Here is an 8,520-nt window from a genome sequence, read left to right as displayed (position 1 = left end):
CACCTCCTGGATAAGTGCTTTCACTGGCATTCTACGTACATTTTGCTGGCGCCTCAGCTCCTTCCGGGCCTTAAAAGAATGGTTGAAGTGTGTGCATATTCTTCTGCAGATGGTCAGTATTTGGTCGACTGCAAGTTCTTTTTTCAAGAACTTTTGCACGACAAGGTTCATACAGTGCGCCAAACACGGCACTCTGAAATAGTAACCGTCCTCCATGGCCCTAACTACATTGCTGCCATTATCAGTTGAAACATAACCAACCTTGCAATTTCTTGGGGGCAGCCATTGCGAGACCTTTTTGTTAAAGTCATCCAAAATGTTGACTGCAGTATGACTTTTCTCCATGCCAAACATGGCTAATGTTGCATGTTTACGAGCACCCTTAAAAATCTCGACCAAGTCACCACCTGCATTTATCTGTTGTGCAACCCCTGAAAAAGAGACCCAGTGTGCAGTGATGCACATGTAATCAAGGGCTTGGCAACTGGTCCACATGTCTGTTGTCAGGTGTATAGTGTGAACAGCACTCTTCTGCAAAGCTGCCCCAACCAACTCAAGCACCTCTTTATGTAGTGCTGGAACAGCAACCCTGGCAAAATAGAACCGGCTAGGAACCTTCCATTTAGGGGCCAGTGTTGCCACGAGTTCAAGAAAACCCACATTTTCGACAAACAAAAAAGGGAGAAGGTCCACCGCTAGCATTTTAGCCAGCTTAGTGTTATACAGGCGTACAATTGGGTGGTTGCGTTGAAATTGCACATCTGAGGAGAACATGGCTGAAATGGTGCGCTGGACAAATTTACTGGATGATGCTGATGCCTTCTTCGACCCACTTCTGCTCAGTGTTGACATTTTCCGCATTGGTGTGTCTCCCAGACTCTCAGTGTGCCTCCTATGTGTTCCGGAGGGTGTGGTGCTGCCAGGGGTACTGGGTGCAACCGGACAAATGTCTGACGCTTCTTCTACCTCCCCGTCATCTTCAGATGAAACACCTAATATGGGTATATTTTGGCCACTTGCCCTTTGGGATTGCTTTCCCTTGATGTTTGCTAGGTGCCCAAACCATTCGATAGCGTGCCTTCTTTCAAGATGACCTATCTGGCCTCCGGTTCCATAGTTGGTACCAGTCTTACCACGGCTAACTCCAGTCTTACAAATGCAACAAACGGCTATGTTATCATACTTTGCATGGACACTAAAAAAGTTCCAAACTGGGGACTGGAAACTTCTGGTTTTGCCGCACGAGATGATACTGCCAATGCCAGATGAAGCAGTGGTGGATGAGCCTTGCAGACATCTACTGGGTTGTGCAATTATTGCAGCAACCCTACTTGAGGGAGTCGAGCTGGATGGAGTCCCCCTCTGGGGAGAAAATATGGGAGCTGTAGGTTTTGTTGAACTTGTTGTACTACTTCACTGCGTTGGTGGTGCTACCAGTGCCACGTCGCCAGGGTCACGCTCAGCATGACGTCGGGATAGGGTATAAATGTCTGTCTGCTGCATGGCCGGTGTGGCTGGAATGACGTGTGTGATGACTAGGTCATTGCTGTCATCCTATTCAACAACATCAGAATGCACCACTTCATCAAGTCCGACGTTCGGATCCATAAGTATGTGCTTTCCGGGGCCCTTCCTTTTAACATTTGATATCTTTCGCTGCTCATGGTGTGTCTCCCTCTCAGACGTCAGAGATGGTTGCCAATCTAGATCCAGATCATCATCTGATGGAGCGGGGCTTGAAGAGGAACTTCTACACACACTCCTTGATCTTTTCCTTGGTGGGGAGCTGGGAGAAAATGAATCATCAGGAGGAATGCCTTCGTCTTCCTGACATGATACCCCGGCTCCAAAGTCAATTTCCTCCTGTGCCCCTACTTCTGGAAGAACAACCATTGTGGGCACTTGCACCGCTCCATGCGCCGCTACATGGGCCTCTTCACTGACCTCTACTTGCAACTCTCCATGGACCTCTCCTTCTCGGCCTTCTCCTTCTCGGCCTTCTCCTTCTCGGCCTTCTCCTTCTCGGCCTTCTCCTTCTCGACCTCCTCCTTCTCGGCCTTCTCCTTCTCGGACAGCTCCTTCTCGGACAGCTCCTTCTCGGACAGCTCCTTCTCGGACAGCTCCTTGCGCATGTACTTGTGCTTGTACTAGTAGCCCATGCAGTTGTTGTTGCGGCTTTGGTTGTTGAATAGTACTTGTGAGATGAGTTACAACCTGTGTTGATGGTGTGCTGCTACTTTCTTGCGATGAGCCAACATCACTGGTCGTTGGTGATTAAACTACTAAACTGGCTACCTGTGCAGCACTCATGGTGAGTCTTTTTTTTTCCCCCCAAAATGTAGTGGTCGAGCCACCAGTCTCCTTGGTAAGTGGTGCCACTTGCTTCTTCTTCTCCTTAGTAGAGACATTTTTCTTGCAAGAGGAGCTACGGGCACCTCTTTTTGGAGCCATCTTCTTCAGATGTCGGAACAACAGGCCGCAGCAGGACTTCTTCCTGGCACTGATGCTCAACGATGATGCGGAGTTATTGACTTTGTGCACCTAAAAGCAAACGAAGACAGAGGAACATCATTAAAGATATGTTGCATATGTAGCGCTTCAATAAATAGTTTGCAAGTAGGCATTTATGAATACACACATGCACACCACACAATATGGAAATTTCAAAATTAGGATTTGCTAAATTTTTGGGAAACAGGAATTTAACATTGCTCCAAGAGAGCACACACAGAGAGGGTTATAGTTTCATGTACCACTGACTCCCCCTGGGCTAAATGGGTGAAAGCAAGGCAAAATGGGTGCAGGCCTATGGCACAAAGCTCACTGCCTGCCTTCAAAATGGCCACTTAACCCCCATCCACATGGCCAGGACCATGCCTCAAAATGGCCCCCACCAACATAGCCAGCCCCCAACCCCTACTCCAAAAAGTCAAAAAACACAACACCAATCAAATCACCACAATCCAATGCCATCCATCAAGTTTCAGAAGGTTTATGCTGCCTGCTGGTGGTTTTCTGGTGCGAAATTGCAATTTCTGCAATTTCACGAGTGCGAGATTGTTGCTTCACGACGCGAACGTGGCGAATAACCAGCAAAATCCGCGAACAGACGGATTCTGGGCCCCCTGGGCATGATAAAATCACAGCACACTGGGTGCAGGCCTATGGCACAAAGCACACAAACTGGCTTAAAAATGGCCCCTAAACCCCCACCCACACGGGACCAGGCAATAAACTGGCCCCCACCCACATAGCAAGCCCCCAACACCACCCCAAAAAGTCATAAAACACACAAAAATCACAACAATCCAATGCCATCCATGCCCTGGCCAGAATAATGTTAAAATTAAAGAAAACAGTTGTATCATGCATGCACCCATAACTAAGCCTGGTAGTTTTCAATTCATGTGCAGAATTGTAATTTTTACAATTTTGCGAGTGCAAGATTGTTGCTGCGCGGGACGCGAGCAGTGCGAACACAGGCAAACATTTTTTTTAAAATCCGATTTTCGGGTAAGTTAGAGGCCCCCTAGGCATAATGAAATGAATCAGAGCAGACTGGGTGGGCATAGGGCACAAAACACACTGCCTGACATCAAAATGGCCGATTGACCCCATCCACATGGCCAGGACCTGCAGGACCATGCCTCAAAATGGCCTCCCACACATAGCCAGCCCCCAAACCCACCCCAAAAAGTCAAAAAACACACACAAAAATCACCACAAACAAACAACATCAACTTATCAACTTACTTGTAAATCAAATTTCTAATCAAAAAGTAATCCAAAAGGCCTCAAAGCCAAATCTCCAGCAGCATCCACAAAAAGTAATCCTTCCCAGTCAAGATCGAATTCAAAGTGGCCAGGAAATGGACTAAGCAATGGGAGGAGCTTGCTGGACAGGAAGAGGAAGTTGGAGACTGGGTCACTTCCTTCACCCCTCCCCAATTGTAATTTTTGTAATTTCGCGAGTGCGAGATTGTTGCTGCCCGCGCCGCGGCCCGCGAGCAGTGCGAACACAAGCAAAAAATCCGCCGAGCGCGGATTTGCGGATTTTCGCCACATCCGCGATGTTCGCGGATTGCGGATTTACCGAAAATCCGAAAAATCCGCGAGCGGAACGGATTTTGCGCCCATGCTTAGCTGTAATGGTGGTGGGGGTGGGGGCATTGGCTTGCCCATTTTCGGGCAGTCCCCACCCTAACAAAAACTTCAAAAAACAAATTCCTGGTGTTTAGTGGGGTTTCTGCCCCCAAGAGGCGGCAGATTAGGGGCCAATGCCCCAGAAGACTGTAATGATTGCGGGGGAAGTGGGGGCATGGGCATGCCTGTTTTAGGCAGCCTCCACCCTTATTTTAAATTTCTTTAAAAATCCCTGGTGTCTAGTGGACTTTTTGCCCCCCCGGGGGGCAGATTGGGTGTTACTGCCCCATCTTCCCCCCCAAGGGGGGGCAGGAAGGTTGTAATTTTAGCAGGGGAAGGGGTGGGGGCATCGCCATGCCCATTTTGGGCAACCCCCACCCTAATTAAAATTTGCCCCGAAAAACCCATGGCGAGTAGTGAGCTTTCTCACCCCCCCGGGGGTGCAGACTGGGGGCTAATGCCCTCATCTGCCCCTCAGTGGGTGCATATGGCCCACTAGATGCCAGGTATTTTTTGGGGCAAATTTTAATTAGGGTGGGGGCATTGTCATGCCCGTTTTGGACAGCCCCCACCCAAATTAAAATTTGCCCAAAAAAATCCCTGTTGTCTAGATGCCAGGGATTTTTTGGGGGGCTGCTGAACCGATCTTAAATTGTGTGATCATTGGCACATATTTTATTTTACAGTCACTTTGTTCTTCATTCTCACATAAGTGCACCTACAAATATGTGAGTACAGCATTTCTGCTGTACAAAACCTTTTTGTTTGATTAAATAGACCACCCAAATTAAAATTAAAATTAAAATTTGCCCCAAAAAATCCCTGGCGTCTAGACGCCAAGGAGTTTTTGGGGGGCTGCCCAAAATGGGCATGACAATGACCCCACCCTAATTCAAATTTGCGCCGAAAAAATCACAGGTGTCAAGTGCGCTTTCTGCCCCCCGAAGGGGCAGATTAGGGGCCAATGTCCCATCTGCCCCACGGGGGGGCAGAAAGGCTGTAATGGTGGTGGGGGTGGGGGCATTGGCGTGCCCATTTCGGGCATCCCCCCTACTGCTTTGCATTCAACACTGGTATCTGTTCTTTAGAGTAAGCTTATTTTCCCGTTTACTTGCCCAGTGTTTCTTTTCTGCCTTCGTGCTGTTAAACCAGTTTACCCAATTTTTTTTTACGGGGTATTCGTGCCCTTCAAGTGTGCCAGCTGTATGGGCAGTGTTGATGAAGGATTTCTTATGCTGTAACGTGTTCCTGAGAAATTCTGGTGTTATGGGTGCTTTGTCCAGGCCATTGATGTGTAGTTGTCTGGTTAAGTGGATCGATGTTTCCGCTACTGTGTGTTGTTTAACCCAATGGTGCCAGGTTTGAATGCTAAACCTGGATTAGGGTGGAAGAGGCAGTGAGCGTGAACTTTATTTTGTGGATGGAAGCCGGAGGACATCTAGCAAACTAACCTGTCATTTACATGACTTTTGAAGCGATCTTAAATTGTGTGCTCATTGGCACATATTTTATTTTACAGTCACTTTGTTCTTCATTCTCACATAAGTGCACCTTCAAATATGTGATTACAGCATTTCTGCTGTACAAAACCCAAACGTTTGATTAAATAGACTAAACGTTTGCTCCATGTGTAATTAGAATTGAGCCCACATATAGGGTACACATGATCGCTGATTTGCATGTTTAGTTTACTGATAGCATTGCCATCAGGGCAGGTGTGTTTCTCAGTTCATGTTTAAGCAATCACTGTTTGTCTAAGTAGGGACCTTGCTTCTAGTTAGGGTAAGGGGATACACACTTTAGATAACCCCTGCTCACCCCCTTGGTAGCTTGGCACGAGCGGACAGGCTTATCCCCAAAGTACAAATAGACAATAATATTTTTTTCAAATCTTGTATTTTCAGTGATATGACCACAGAAGGCCCTGCTTTTATATTAAAAACAGAGGTTTGGACTATACCATTCTCCACTGAAGAGCAATATTTCTCTACATGTGTTCCCATACCTGGTGTGTCACGCAGTTTGGTGCTTACTTTCCCTCCATATTAAAGAATAGTAGATGTTTCAGCACCCAGGCTAAAATGCTGCATTGCTAAAGACATACAAGGTCCCAAAGGCGAAACCGAGGCTTGTTTTTAAAATAGTCATAATTCCTTGTGTTAATAAAAAACCGTCATTTTTACTCATTATTCAAGGAACTCCTATGTTTAAATGACAGCAATTCTCACTATGATTGTATCTTGTGTAATCTATACAAGTGAGTCTCTGTCAGCAATCCTTACTATTCACACGTTGCATATTCCCCTTCGGTTAAAACCTAACATAATTAGAAATTATTTTACTGTTCGTATTTTGCGGGTTTACCCAGCCTCAGCTATTGCAATGTACTTAAAACACTTCCCAGTAAAAGACACATCTTCCCCCTGCAAATCACCTATAATTGCTTGACGACATGTGCGTGTGGTGTGCTGCTTAAAATACACGACGGGGAAGGGAGGATAGGAGAAGGAGAAATGCCTTTTCCTCTTTCCTTTTTGGAGGGTTGAGAGAGGTGACGTGAGAGAGCAGTATATTTTCATGTTTTTAACAGGAGAAAGAATGAATGCACTTACAGCCTGTGATGGATTGGTCCATCCTCCAAGCCTTTCCTCTGTAGCTTGACCTACATTTGGCACATGTGCATATATTTGTTGCTTTTTCTCTTCTTAAAAACCAAGTAAGCCAATGTTAAAAAGCAGCAAGAGCAGTGGAGCCGGAAGTAAGTTAATTGCATCCTACCTCAAAATTAAAAACAGTGATGATTACCAGACTCAAATGTATTCATTTTTAATGTGGACTATGCAGACCAAGGTATCGAGCCTTCTCTGTGTCTGTGAGCATGTCACAGAGCTTCCCTATCTCTTATATTGTAAATGCTTGTAATGTAAAAAACAAGGTTCATGTAAAAACTAATTACACATAGTGATTTCCTAATGGCATGTTTACAATATTTTCCCCCCTGATCATGTTGTGGTGTTATTATTTGGTTTCACCCCAAAGCCATGCACACATTACCGTTCATTGTTCAGAACCTCAGGTTTGAGGTGCCTATTTGGATATAAAAGGGGTTCTCTGTAAAGACCAATGTTGTTTCATGTAGTTAGAGTCATACTATATCAAATACCTAGCATAACTTAATAATATTAACTGTATACACGAGCTTGCACACACAGGTACTTACACTCACAATCTCAATGGCTTTCTCTTGCCTCTTGCACTGACTCTCTCGCACCTTCGTTTTCTTTTCTTGTGCAGCCGGGCGGCTAACCTATCAAGCTATCCCACAGTCATTGGAACCCTCCTTTTGGTTTATTCACCAATCAAATTATTACAGACTTTTTTCATGCAAATTCTTCGATAGGTTGGGAGGGCTTCAGGAATGTTAGATGGGGGAGCGCTTACAAACGTGGCCTGGATTTCAAAGGAATTTTTATAAAAGCATATAGAAGCCTGACCCAGAGCTGGGTAATGGTGCAGTGAATGAATGTGTGTCCTCCCTATCTGAAACCAGTGCTTGCTGAGCATGAAACCCTTGAGTTTACCTCAGTGACTACAGCTGAAGAAGTTGCAGATGTAATCAACTAGGCGCAATCAGGGAAATCCTCAGGCCCAAAGCCCAAGCCAAATGGGCTTCTAATTGAACTCTAAAAGGCTAGAACATCCCTACTTATCCCATATTAATTGTCACCATAGTCAGCAACGGAGGAGACAGGTACACTACCCTTTTACAAAGGAGAGAGAATCAAAATAGTTCCATCTATATCGACCGATCTCATTACTTTATATTGAGCTATAGATACACGTCTTGGTACTCACAGTCTTGACTAATGGTAATAATTGAAACACTTTTACATGAAGATCAGATTGGCTTTATGCCCATCAGAGTTACAGTATAAAAAAACTTTCTATCGCCCTTATACTAGCTAAACACCTCTGTTCATATTCAGAAACATGTGATATTGATTTTAAAAAGCTTTTGATAAATTGAACCTGTTTGCCCATTAAGAAAAACAAGGACTGCGCCCACCTACACACAACTGCTTTCTCAATGCCTGAGGCTAGGGTATATATAAACAACACAAGGTTAGATAGAACCTATTCCAAGCCAGTGGGGCACCTGACAGGGTTTCCCTCTTCCGCGCCTGCTATTTGCCGTTACAGTAGAACCCTAACCAAAACTCATTAAAACAAACTGTGGAGTAGCAGGGGGTTGGAAAGTGAGTTATCAATAGTGGCAAATATATATACCACTGGCATTTAGACCACTAACACAAAATAGGGCTCAGTATAGGTCTTAGAAAATTATTCCCATGCTCAACACGAATTCAGTAAATAATT

The 8,520-nt window shown here is 45.3% G+C and overlaps 1 pseudogene; it reads left to right on the top strand.

The window, feature by feature from the left end:
• The first annotated feature begins 5,076 nt into the window (after positions 1 to 5,076).
• LOC144783559 (small nucleolar RNA SNORA17) lies at positions 5,077 to 5,147 on the top strand (annotated as a pseudogene).
• The last annotated feature ends 3,373 nt before the right edge of the window (positions 5,148 to 8,520 follow it).

This window comes from Lissotriton helveticus, chromosome 9 (genome assembly GCF_964261635.1).
Source record: "Lissotriton helveticus chromosome 9, aLisHel1.1, whole genome shotgun sequence".
Lineage (NCBI taxonomy): Eukaryota > Metazoa > Chordata > Amphibia > Caudata > Salamandridae > Lissotriton > Lissotriton helveticus.
The sequence above is the reverse complement of the archived record's forward strand: the minus strand, read 5'-3'. Positions and strand labels throughout refer to the sequence as shown.